This window comes from Abramis brama (genome assembly GCF_963993115.1).
Source record: "Abramis brama genome assembly, chromosome: 3".
NCBI classification, from domain to species: domain Eukaryota; kingdom Metazoa; phylum Chordata; class Actinopteri; order Cypriniformes; family Leuciscidae; genus Abramis; species Abramis brama.
In genome coordinates, this window is record NC_139965.1 from 29,037,420 (window position 1) to 29,051,560 (window position 14,141).

The window sequence follows — 14,141 nt, forward strand, 5'->3', positions numbered from 1 at the left end:
AGGGCCAGGTGGTGCAATAGACACACACACACACACACACACACACACAGATGGCTTCAGACTCTACCACTTTCCAATCTGCCTTCCCATCATGCTCTCTGAGCCCCAGTATGATATTTTTGGAGGTTAAATACTGCCACGCCCCCCTTTAACCTCCTCAGCACCTGATTGGACACACACGCTCATCAAGTCAAGTCACCTTTATTTATACTATAGTGCTTTATAACAGAGATTGCTTCAAAGCAGCTACACAGCAATAAACAGGGAACTAACAGAAAATATGATGCAAACTTCATCAAATACAAATTCTGCTGTAAAGCAGCTCTACAAAGACAATAGTGTCTTTGTAGAACTCAAGTCAGAACTCAAGTCAGTTCATTGTTGATTCAGTTCAATAGCTGTGTAAAGTTAATCAATTATGAAATGAGTTCAATTCAGCTATAAGCAGTTCAATACTGGCATTATTTAGCTTGATTCAGTTCTGTGTTGATTCAGTTCAATAACAGTATTGATGTTGCAACATTCATCATGATTCAGCTATAAAGCTGCAGAAGACAGTTGCCCCATCATCATCTCAATTCAGTTTAAGTCTTGTAATCATCCAATAGTATCAAATCGATTACTGAATATTATGTGTATATTAAACTCCAACTAAGCAAGCAAACAGCGTCAGTGCAAGGAGATCAAACTCCATCAGGTGACAGAAATTGAGAAAAAAATCTCAGCAGAAACCAGGCTCAGTCAGGGGGCCAGTTCTCCTCAAACATGGCATGATTTTTGAATCCAGGCTGCATCACAAGTCTACCGGAGCAGTACAGCACTGCCTCTCACTCGAGAAAAAGTGTTGTTTTTACGCACGTCATTGCTAAAATATTACTAGATACACCTCTCTCTTTTTATTACAAAAGGTGTTTTTTGTAACGCAGAGTAGGTGAAATTGTGTTTTCGGCTTCACGCAGGTCCCTTCTTCACCTGTTCACTTTATTCTTTCTTTTTCTGAAAACAACAACTCCTGGATCCATCGCTCTCCTGTATCTCCTCAAAAGATGGTGTGATGCCTTCAGCCAACTCGGCTACCAGGGAAACAAACCCTGTTGTGCCTAAACAAACTAAAAGCATTGTGAAGCATCTTCACACAAACATAACACATCATCCTGGAAACATTCCCCTTAGAGGTGTATTCCCCTGGAGCTCACTCCGCCAAGGATGGAAAAGACGGCTAAGCAGGAAAAGCGCGAGAGAGAGAGAGAGAGAGAGAGAGAGAGAGAGAGAGAGAGAGAGAGAGAGAGAGAGAGAGAGAGAGAGAGTAAGGGAGTATCTAATGTAAAGGTACAGAAACAGACGTGGCACATATAGATAGGTGTGTGTGTGTGTGTTTGTGTGTGTGTGTGTGTGTGTGTCTTCATCTTCTTTCCGAGACGTCACCTTCCTTCCTCAGTTCAGCGCCTTGTTACTCCTGCCACTTGACGCCTCCTCGTGCTGCACTGTCTATGAATAATATACGAGCGTGCCACACTACAGAAGATAAAAGAGCACACTATGTACCCTGGGTCAGAGAGAAAGAGCAAGAGCCAGAGAAAGGCAGAGGTAAAAGAGAGAACGCTGTAGGAGAAAAGGAGGAGTGTAGGGTGTCTTTGCCGGGATCTCAGCCCTTGTCCCGTCTCCACACTCTTTCATACCAGCATCCGTCTTCAGCAAAGGTGACAAGACACATCACTGTCAGAAGCAGCTGGCAGCCATAGTTATACACCTGAACGTATGAACATACATACACACACACACACACACACACACACACACACACACACACACACCTGCACACATCCACTCTCTCTGGAGATATAATAAGTAAGAGGGCTTTGGCCTTGTGTGTGCGCTCTACAGGGACGAGGGCTGCTGTGCCCCCAGACTCCTTCTGAGGTTGGCGGTGTGAAAACAAACAACACTTTTGATCATGGGGTTCCACATTTCACCTGGAAATGTTCATAGGAAAGACATCCCTTATTGACACAGGGTGAGAGAGTTCAGACGTTCAAGGGTGTTCAGTCACTCTCTGCTGTGTCTTTTCTCTGTTTTACACACGTGCATGCAGACAAACATTTACACTCATACTGTTTTTTTTTTTTTTTTTGAGGGGATATCTATGGTAGTCCTGGCTCTTTTCTTTCCCTTATGGAGATAAGACATGATAAAAAAAAAAACAACAAAAGTTAGGTCATATTTTGAATGCAAGATGTGTTAGTCTTGTGGTACAGTATTCATTTACTGTAACATGCAAGGAGACCTGGGCTCAAGTCCTATAGAAGCCTGTTTACTCCACTGCAAGGCCATTGTTAGATAATGTTACAATTACTATATGAAGTTGCAATCATGATATATAGATGCAATTATAAAAAACAAAGTCGGAATTGCAAGATATAAAGTCACATTGTGAGATATAAAATCGCAATTAAATATGAAATTACAATCACAAGATATATAGATGCAATTACGAGAAACAAAGTCACAGTTATGAGATATAAAGTCAAATAAAATCTGAATTTCAAGAAGTAGTCCCAATTACCTTTGAATATAAAATCCAACTAACTTGACTTCATATAATAAATAAATAAACTAATAAAAATTTCAACTGAACTTAACATCCAAAGATCACAAATCTGTTTGTGTTCCACATGAAAAAAACATAATTTTTAGCTTCAAGTTAATGTTCTGTGCAAGGCGAGACACAATTGGACTGATCTTAAGACATAATTGGATGATTTCCATCAGAATTGTTTTATTGAAAGTTGCATTTAAAATCCACTCACCTCAAAACCATGAAACCAACACCCTCACTTTGAATTGGCAGGACACTTCAGTCCACACATTCTAAACGAAGTTCAAACTCAAGACACTTATTCTGATCATATACTCCCTGATTACACTCCGAGAAAAGCCGAATAAAAACCTCGTTTTCACACGCTACAAGTCGTTCTCTATCCAAACCTGCAGGCTTTAAGTCACACCAGCAGCTGTTTAGTCATCTGAAGTTTCACTTAATTTTTTATAGTCGGCCATCACACGTTTGGCATGCAATGCTCTGGCGTGTAGTGTTGGGTTCCCATTGTGAATTTTGAGTATTGTCTCACAGAGAGAAAAAAGAAAAACACCATTCAATGCACAAATCCCCTTTGGAGCCAGAGACAGAGACAATGCCACTCCAACGGCTAGCGTCTGCAATGCGATGCAATACTTACACACACACACACACACAATACAGTGTGTGTGTGTGTGCGTGTTTGGGCTAGTACAGTGCTGTGTTTTCATAGCACAAACCGGCTACCTCCCGCTCACCTCTGGAAGACAAGGTTAAGACGGATGGGCCTAATTAAAAAAAGCCCCTGTCTTCAGCTGAAAGGCAGCAGGTTTCTTTTACCGGCTCTATTGTGGCTGTAATTATGGGGTGAAGTGATTAGTTCCCCCTGAAGGCAGAGAGGTGACAGACAGGCGAGCCTGCGTAACCCAAGTAACCTTTCAATATTACAGCCATGGCCCATTGTGACGCCAGCGGAGAACTAATTTCACCCAACGCGCTGCCGCTGGATCTGCATCTCCGTTATGCTTTTTATGCCGTGTTATGTCCCTCTTAATCTCTTATTTTATTTCTCTCTCTGATCCAGCTCTATCGTATAACAGAACATTAAAAATACCCACTACAAGTATGCATGTTTCAAAGGTTAATAAGGGGGTCCCTTGTTTTTCTGGACACTCCCGAAACATTGCTCTTGGCACAAGGGGGAAGGAGGATGTCCAAAACATGGTCCGTCCCGCCAAATGGATCCATGGGCCAGACAGAAGAGTCTGAGCAGATGACACACTACTCAAGCCGTTTAGCACGCCAGGCATTGCCAGTCTTTGTGTCAAGACGTATGTATAGAAATACTGTACATGCTAATATGTGTAGCTATAGTACATATATTAATCAGTGATGGTTTGTGTGTGTGTGTGTGTGTGTGTGTGTGCGTGTGTGTGTATGTATGTATCTGGACGGTATGCCAATCGGGCCGATTATCATGCCAGCCGGTGCCATCGCTGGGCAGGGCCCTGGCGAGACGCTGCGAGTGAGATACGTGCCACACGCTTTGAAGAATAGCACTAATCTGTGTTTATTAAGTGTGGGGTAACTCGAGTCCAGGAGATTAAATAGAGATTTGAGGCCGGAGCTGAAGCACCACGTCACATGCGCTTTCTCTCCGTCTGACCACACAGGAGCATATGGAGAGGGAGGAGGTGTGAAAGACTCATGCTGCCGTGAGGAGAGCAGCTGCCAATCACAGGCCTGTTTGGGGGCCTGAGCCACTAACAAGGGTTTTCTGTTCATGGAGTTTCTCAATGACTATGGCACAAGAACAAAGATCAAAACATGCACACGGATATGCTTGCAAACACACACACACACGTTCCGCTTCAAACAAATAACGTGGACTGTTGGAAGCGTATCTGTCTCTCAAAAAAGCTTGTTTTCGTTTTTGCACTGTATGGCGTAACGAATATGTGTGTGTGTCTGTGTATGTATTTAATAAGCTGTAATTTACATAGTATACAGGCCGCAAAATCTCTCCAATTATTTATGGACAACAGCTCTGATTGGATGATTAGAATGAGAACACGCATCTGCTCCCTGACACACATTATTAATGGCGGCTTTGCTGAGCTGCTCACTGTAGAGACTGCAGCAAAAGAGTCCATGAAAAAACATTCTGTGGTGACTCAGATTTGAAATTCATAGCCAAAACAACAACAACAAAAAAAACATAATATGAAAAAATATTAACAACAACAATTTAGCATATTTTCTATCTGGTTGGGACCATAAACATTCCGCATTGTATTCAGCTATGACACTGGGTCCAACTACAAAATAAACTGAAGCACATAAACTACTGTTCAAAAGTTAGGTGTCTGTAAGATTTTTTTTTTCTTACTTTTATTCAGCAAAAACACATTAAAGTGAGTCAGCTTTGCCATTAAATTAATACATTACATTTTAAAATGTTCAAATAGAAAATTGGTAACATTTAAAAAAAAATGTTTTTTTAAATCATACCAACCCCAAACTTTTAAATGTGTACATACATTGAGAATGTCAATGTGATCCTAGTATTATGCATGCTAATAAGCAACTATTTAATAGCGAGAATTTGACCCTAAACTCAAGTGTTACTATATATAATATATAATAGTCAATCGTTTAAAAAAACGTATTAATCGCATATTTTACTGTACTTAATCGCAATTATTCGCACCTAACATTAAAGTTTTTTATATATTTTTACATTGTAATAATTTCACGTTTAATCTCCAAATGAATGTAGAAACAACATAATGACAGTAGCCTATATTTAAAATATTTCTTTAATGGCATCTTTTTTTGAAAGAAGGCCAGTGTCACCGATACCAATAGTGCTAATGATGTCTCTATGATTTTTTTATTTTTTTTATTTTAGCAATTAATTATAGGCATTCAGCATATAATTGAAAGCTATGAATATATATATATACACACAGTATATAAACTTGACAAAATCATTAACAAAATTGATCATGTTCCTTACCTGTATCTAAACTCAATATATGGACTTTTCCAACTATCAAATTAATTCAAGCCTAAATTAGCATCTTCACAATTATTGGAAATCCATAGTTGGCAAGAAATCATCCTTTCTCATCTGCCACAACAATAATGTAATATCTCTGAATAATATTAATTTGGAGCTTTCTCCAAAAAAAAACAAAACAAAAAAAACATTTATAATTTGTTTGATTAATGAATTGGTCATGTAGTTAATTTGATAAAAATGACAGACCTAACACGCGTCTCAAGGCAGCTTGACTTTATGACAGTTCAGTTCTCTAACTCCTTCTTGATTGTTTGTTTGATCTTGGTTAATAACCTGGCTGATAAGATAAGCATGATGGAGCTCTATGAAGTTAGCCGACCCGAATGAGGCCAACACTACTGACAATATACACCTTCACAAGCACCCAGTCCATGTCAACATGTCTTAAACACACAAAATAAAAGCAACAGGATGAGTAGTGTAGCCTGGGCCCCTGTGTGGGTGATACCTGAGGTGGTAGGGGTGTGTAATTATGAGTATGTTATGCATTACTTTGAAGTGCTTCTGCTGTTCAGGTACACACTTTAATTAGCACTGGCCTATTTTCTTCCTCAGAAAGGAGCATTCCCTGATAGGGGTGGCACAAAGTAAGTGTGAGTGAGTGAGTGAGTGTGTGAGTGTGAGTGTGAGTGTGAGTGTGAGTGTGAGTGTGAGTGTGAGTGTGAGTGAGTGAGTGAGTGAGTGAGTGTGTGTGTGTGTGTGTGTGTGTGTGTGTGTGTGTGTGTGTGTGTGTGTGTGTGTGTGTGTGCGCGTGCGCGTGTGCGTGTGTGTGTGAGGCTGATCTGAGCCCAGTGCATGATGGACATTCATCTTTCACCTTGCATTATGGGTATGCGCTCACAAACACAACTAGCGAGGACAGACAACCCGTCCACTGCAAACGCAAGCAACTCTTATCTGTTCTCTTTCTGCCATACACCCCCTTGTTCCCAAGACACACATCATCTTCATTAGTACCATCATCATCATCGTCAGCATCATTGTTAGCCTTCCACCTACCCTGAGTATCTCAGAGCACACAAACACACACCCACAGCCCTCCACCGGGGTACCTGTGCTATCAGCACCCTGTGAGCGAGACAATGGAGTAATGCTGCGGTGTGCTGACTCTATCAGATAGAGGTGAGTGGGAGAGAATGGAGAGTTAGACAGAGGCCCTTTATCAGTGAAGGATCACATTTCAATATTCAGCAGCGCTCCCAGATAAAACCAGTGCTGATGAGAGCACACTGATGGCCTGATACCGGCCCAGGGAAAAAATGAAAGAGAAGGATGGATGGTCTGCAGAGAAAAAGAGGAGATGGACAGTAGTTTTCAGCACCGCTGCTAAAAGCCCTCACAGCAGGTGGTGATTAATGTGAAGGAGTGTCCGAAGGTCACAGACTGGTCTGCGCTGCTGACCGCTCTTAAGGGAGGTCACCCACCAAACCATCCGTCACACACGCTGTGGCTTTAATGAGCCAGACAAAACTTATACATCAACGTGCATGCAATTCACACACATACATACATATATTATATATATTACAAACATTTTAGAGGCAATCGAGAAAATCAACACAACACAGTAGTGGCCAAAAGTGATGTCCGGAGGAGATATTTGTTTTTAATGACCCTACAAATTCGATTAAACCATCAAAATATGAGGACAATACTTAATATATTTGTTTAAATATTTTAAATAGGAGTCAAGAACAAAACACTAAACTCGGTTTAGGTATTTACACTGACTACAACATAATCAGTTATTAATTTTTCGTTGGATCTCTCTTGTTTTTGCAGGCATTCATAATTTCATTGTATGACAGCCTGGACAAAATTATGTCTGCACAATTTGCCATGTTTCACTGTGTTATCATAAATAAAACAATTAAGGGTGAAGTCATGAAAATGTCAATTTTCCTAGACTATACATCACTTTTGGTCACTAAAAGAGAACTGTGCATTATACAGTCAGACATGGTGATATACTAAGACAAATACTAACAGTCTAGATACTGACAATTACAAATGTACCTACATAAATTGAACTCATATTTACTTATACTGTCACCAGTCCATTCTAACATTTATAAGACTGCTGAGAACTTGTTCTACACATACAGAGAGAAAGAGAGAGAGAGAGAGAGAGAGAGAGAGAGAGAGACATACAGGCCACATGCAAACACCAATAGACAAGACACATAAACCATCCAGTATGAGACAAGATGAGGATGAGGACTGAGTGGGTGGCAGAATGACCAGTCAGAAGGGTTCACCTGACCCCAATCAGTCAAACACACTCAAACCCATCCACCAATTCGCATACAACCCCTTGTCTTCATAGACACACGCACACAATGGCCCAACACAGGAACACACACACCACCACTCCTGTTGGACTGTCCACACAATCAGAGTCAGGCTGATTAATCATTGGGCTCAGCCCTCATTGTGTCTGTTATCACTGATCTGAGTATACTGTCTGTTTGTCTCTGGCCTCTGGAATATCCATTAGCTGTCATTAAACACACCGCTCATTCAGCCCTCACTGACAGACTGAGGAAAGACGCTGTGTGATTTGTGGATGTTGACATCGCCTTGAGGAAATACAGTGAATATTCTTCAATGGGATTTTTTTCATGTAACCTCCTCATGCCAAATATCAAGTGCAGTGTACAATTTAACTCATATCGATTGGTTATTTATACTTTGAAATAAAATAAAAATCACAGTATATGAAAGTATGTGACGTTTTTCTTTTCCAAATGATACTATGCTTGTTATCTGAAATATAATTTACATTTGTTACGTTTCATACAGCAATTTGTAATGAAACTTTTAAGAGAAATAAGACTAAAAATAAGTCCAAACGTCCAGTTTTTTTAGACACTAACTATTGTATATTTTTTGTTCTGCAATATAAGTTATGTATAAAGTATATATACATTTCAATAGTTATATTTATATTGTTATAAATCTCAGGGCTGAGGAGATTAATGGAATTTCTGTTAATAATTATTTGACCAATTATATCACATTTTAGTTACCAGAAATATAGTAGATTATTAAGTATTCAAACATTAGTAGTGCCAATTGCAGTTTGTTTCTTTGTATGTCATTAGAAAGTGTTCATCAATACTAGGTGCTGTGATTCTTTCCTGCCCTGCTTTACTATTGATATCTCTATAAGTTCCATCAGTTGTGCACAAGGGTTGTCACTGTGTGTGTTAGTATGTGTGTGTGTGTGTGTGTGTGTGTGTGTCAACAGGGAGTCCTTAAAAGCACATATATTAAACCCAGCCTCTTGCATCCCAAGGCCTAAATCTCAGTCAACAGCTGTTTGGGGTGATATTTTATTAATGCTGTAGTTTTAATTAGTTTAATTACATTCAGCCCTCTTTGTGCATAATTTTCCCTTATTTAATGCAAAACAACCAAAAACTGCCTCAACTGCCATTTCAATACACAGAAAGACTCATAGCCTGGGGGTGTGCGAGTTTTAATATGGAGTCTCTTTAAAATAAAGGCACAGCGTGTAGTATAAAGAGCTGGTGTGTTCATGGGGATGCAGGTTCGAATCTGGCCTGCGCCATTTTACAATTCCATACACACTCTTTCTACTTTAGCTTTCCTGTCTGGTCTACACTCTTCAATACATGGCAAAATTCCAGAAATAAGAAATAACAGCACTGTAAGCTATAAAATGACCTGCAAAATTCCTAAGGATATTAATTCTAAATAAAAGAATGATCCTAAAAATCCTCTTTCGATATTTGTATTCTACCTCTGTTTGGCTGTGCATTTACCTCCTGCACTGAATCATCTGTAAAATGAAATGCATGGTGTTTGTGTAAACAGTTTATCTGAGCTTCTGTAGACAGCTGTTCGCAGGATTGTATGAGTGGCTGTAAAACAATAAGGGAAGTGTACGATCATCTGCATGTAAGAGGAGCGCATCTACGCACACACAGCTCTCTAGTGGGCTGTGGAGAATGCGGACTGGGCCGTTACTGTGTTTCACCAAGCAGCAGATCCGAAATGCCAAGATGGCACTGAACCCAGGGGGGAACACAGTTCTTTATTAACACTGCAACCCAAAACCCTGGATGAGGACATAACCATGGACGTTTATTGGAACGCCACGATGGTTAGTCAGCAGCAATTCAATCTGTGTAAGTGTGTGTGTGTGTGTGTGTGTGTGTGTGTGTGTGTGTGTGTGTGTGTGTGTGTGTGTGTGTTGTATGGACAGGTCTCATTTCCACCACTACAGGAATGAAGATGAGACAAAACTTATTTAATGACAAAGGCTAGTGCTGTTCAAAGGAGAAACCGATAGATGAGCAATTGCATGGAACAAATCCGGTGATATCTATGACAGTAGATAGTGTTAGGGGGGAGGCGAATCAGATCTTTGGAAACCCAATTTTAAAATCGATATCGTTTACCAATTATCAAAGGGTAGAGTGTGTATGAGGAACAGAAAGAGAGTTTGAATGAGCACGTGTGCGACAGAAAATGAGCCTGCGTATGTGCGTAAGAAAGGCTCTCATGGACAGATCACTCCTATTCTCGGGTTCTGGAAGCTGTCTGTCTCCAGGACTCATTACAGACCACTTTCGCCCCACACACATTGACTAAGCGGCCGCCATGCCGTGAGCGTCACAAAACGGCTAAATTTATTCCTGTCCTTCCTCCACCTGGTCAGCGATATCACTCACTGCCCCAGACAGCTTTAGGAGACAATTACCAGCTAACGGAGCAGGAAAGATCTCTTAAGAACCATGTTTTGCCCAGTTTATCAATGCCAATAGCATTATCGGAGCGATTAGCAGGATGAAAATGTGCTCTTTTGGTAATTCAACACATTGAGGCGAAACCTGATCACATGAGCAGCCCACTCTCCTTCCCCATGAGCCTCTCTGGCTGAGGTGTTGGAAACATCCTGGCTTCCTGTACCATAGCTGAGTATAGTGTTTCTGGTGTGTGTGTGTGTATGTGTGTTTGTGCGTATAAGGGTTTATGTGTTTTACCATCAGCAGGAGGAGCTTGGAATGATAATGTTGTTTCGCTAAATAGCAGACCTAAAGGTCAGCTGCCAGGGGCCTCTTGAGCAATACAGTCCAGTCTCGGAAATAGATTTACTATTTATTGAGTGTGGGCAAAGCAGGGGAATACTCTGGCATCTGATGCTGGACCGGAATTCCCTGTTCTTTATATCCTCTGTGCGTGGGAAGAGAGGCTTATGTGTTTACAAAGCCATTAACAGACTAAAGACACTCACACTTACCCTTCTAAGAATATCAGAGGTATATCAGCAGCAGTGTAGCCAAGTAGTAAAGCGCAAAAACTATATGAGATCTCATGGTTGACAAAATGGTGAGGGTACAGGCTTGTGCATGTGCTTCACTCTGAGTCGACTTATTTATTGGTACAATAGTAATAATAAAGATAAAAATACTACATAGAAGACTACGTGTGGTATGGTATTGTGTTGATAATGATATATTGTACTTTAGGGTTGTTGGTCTAGCACTGGCTCAATAGTGTTCAGCTGTCGCCCACACGTTGATTCTACTAACGTACTAAGCATTCCTGGTTTCTGGATGAAGTAATTAAGTAAAAGTTATGTAAAAGTTGAGAAAGAAAGTAAAAGTAGAATGAAAATTATTGATACACATAATATTTTAAGACAAAAAATGTTGAATAAAATGAATAACTCATTTTTTTTATAGTTAAAAAGAATCAATCATTTATTTTATTGTTAATTTTATTAATTGAGAGAATTCAAAAGGGTAAATCCAATCACAACATGTACATTCAAATTCAAATAGATGATAGATAGATAGATAGATAGATAGATAGATAGATAGATAGATAGATAGATAGATAGACAGACAGACAGACAGACAGACAGACAGACAGACAGACTCAACATCCATGTGTGCTGTGATCAATTAACGTCAAAATTCAAAAAGGAGCTTAAATCGTGAATTTTGCTCAACCCAGATTTTCAGGACAAACCCAAACATTGTCATTACAGAGGTAGCATTAGTAATACTAAGCTACTAATCACTGGGAAAATTATAATCAACCTCCAGCATAAAGCTCTATTAATATTTAACAATAATTAAGAATATGTACACATGCAATATCAATTATTTATATCTGAACTGATGCATTGACCTCCCAGGGGACAGGCTGGGATATGATCAATCAGATACAGACAGGGAGAGAGAGACAGAAAAATAAAGAGTGTAAGAGTGATGCTAGAGCCAGCCCCCTCTCTCTCTCTCTCTCTCTCTCTCTCTCTCTCTCTCTCTCTCGCTTTATATAGCTTCAGGCCTCTGGGACCTTCTTTAAAGATGATTCAACATTAATAACAATATCTTTAATGCTCAGACATTAGCGCCTGCAATAATTAATGTATGAATAATCACTGATGTAAGAAGCATTATCAATAATTGTATGAATAATGCACATTCATTATGCATGAGTCTGGCCTCAGGGCTGAATTTGGCATTTTTGTTCTTGTCCAGAACACAGAGAGAGATGCAGCATTCTCGCCTTTGATCAAAACACTGACTTATATGGCGCTCGAGCTGCTGGCCCAACATTGGCCCACCAGTGGGGCGCGTGCGGACCCCGCTAACATGCGTGGGCCATGTTTAGCATGCTTTGCGGGGCAGACTGGGGCTGGCACAGGTCAAACAGAGTTAGAGGCATTAGTATTCTATCCGCTCACAGTGCTTTAGCAGCTCTAAAAGGAGAGGCCTGTTCCTGAGAGCTTCATCGAGATTAGCGCTTATCAGTTATCACAGACTGCTTTCATACTTCACGTAGCGTTCTTTATGCAGATATCAGCAGAGACCCTGATAATGCAGACACAGCACTGCTCTGCATATGTTGCTACCTTTAACCTCACTTCCTCTGATGGAAAAGCCACATTGTTTGTACTGTCCACATTCAATGCATTCAATACTGTTATAGCCCCGATATACTTCAAGCGTAAGTGACGTCATTTCGAACAAACGAAGTTCGTTTGGAGTTCGTTTCAGGAGTTCGAAACAGCTTGGCTGGGAAACACCTTCAAACCACCACTGGTTTGACTTATGATTACGTAATAGGTTGGTTCTTCTCCGGTTCATTTCTTATGTTCAGTCTGTTGAGGACAGTAGCAAAAACAAGAATACGCTGTAGAGCTGCTTTATAGTAAAAATTAAAGTTGCAGTACTTAATATAAATACATAATGTGACTTGACTGGAATGCCAAAATGCAGAACTCATGCAAATATCTCCGCATCGACATCGCTATGATCAGTTTTCTTAACTGCTGTTTTCTTACCACTGTTATTTTTGTTATGCGTTTATTGTGTTATTGAGAGGAAAACACGCAGCATACTGTATATACACACATTACATTAATACAGCTCCCAGCAGCGTGGGCAGCGTCTAGTTAACAGTATACCATTGAAAAGGTATTTCGAACTTCTTTTTACCCCTAAGCGAAGAACGAAAAATAACTTTTCCATGAGTATATAGGGCCTTTAGTATTTGAAGGACTGGTTCCTAACTGAAGTGAGAATGTTGCATCACATGTTCTTAGAAAGACATCTTGGATTTCAGTGCATGTGTCTACTGTGCGTTTGTGTGTGTGTGTGTGTGTGTGTAGGTTTAAAAATCGGTGGCCCACTTTGCCTCGTCAGATTGGACCACAGTGAGAGATCAAATTTGCAGGAAGGACATTATCTTTTGCTGACAGTGAGGGATGGCGGGACCAGAGACGGGTGGACACCGTAATGAGGATGGCGACTGCTTTTAGTGTGGCACCTCTGGCTTGCCTGGGCCTCCCAGGGTAGTGCAATCTCTCAGTGTCAACAGTTCTCTGAAAGCCTGATTCAATTAAGATTAAAGGAGAGCAGAGAGTGGCAGGGGTCAGTTTGATCAGAGCGATTGGCGCCTCTTTGGTTTTTACTCATCTTCTAATATTTTCTTTGCCTCTCTCTCTTTTGCTCAGGGTAACTAGGTAAGGTCCTTTTATTATCAGCATAACGTTGTTCGTACTACTCCATTAAGTGGCTGTGTGTGCATTTCTTGGTAACTGTACGCACATACAGGGACATATGGGACATAAGGAAGTCAAATAATTACTCAATACTGTTTTTCTTTCACTTTTGATAAAAGTGTCTGCCAAATGCATAAAAGTACATGTTTTTAACTCAAGTGCTGTATAATGTGATGCTTTTTTGCAATGAGTCCATATCATAATTCTAACTGTTACGTTCAAAATTATCTTTTGTTTTTACGTCCATTAAGTTCAAAGAATATGTTCTAATGAGATAAATCAATCTTTAATTAGTAAAATATTAATTGCATTATATTAGCATTAATAATAACTGCATTACATAATAGGGATTAACAGCCTAATTATGTAATACTATCCAATACATTTTTTTTTTTTTTTTTTTTTACTGATACAATAATGTTTGGTTAAATTTTCAT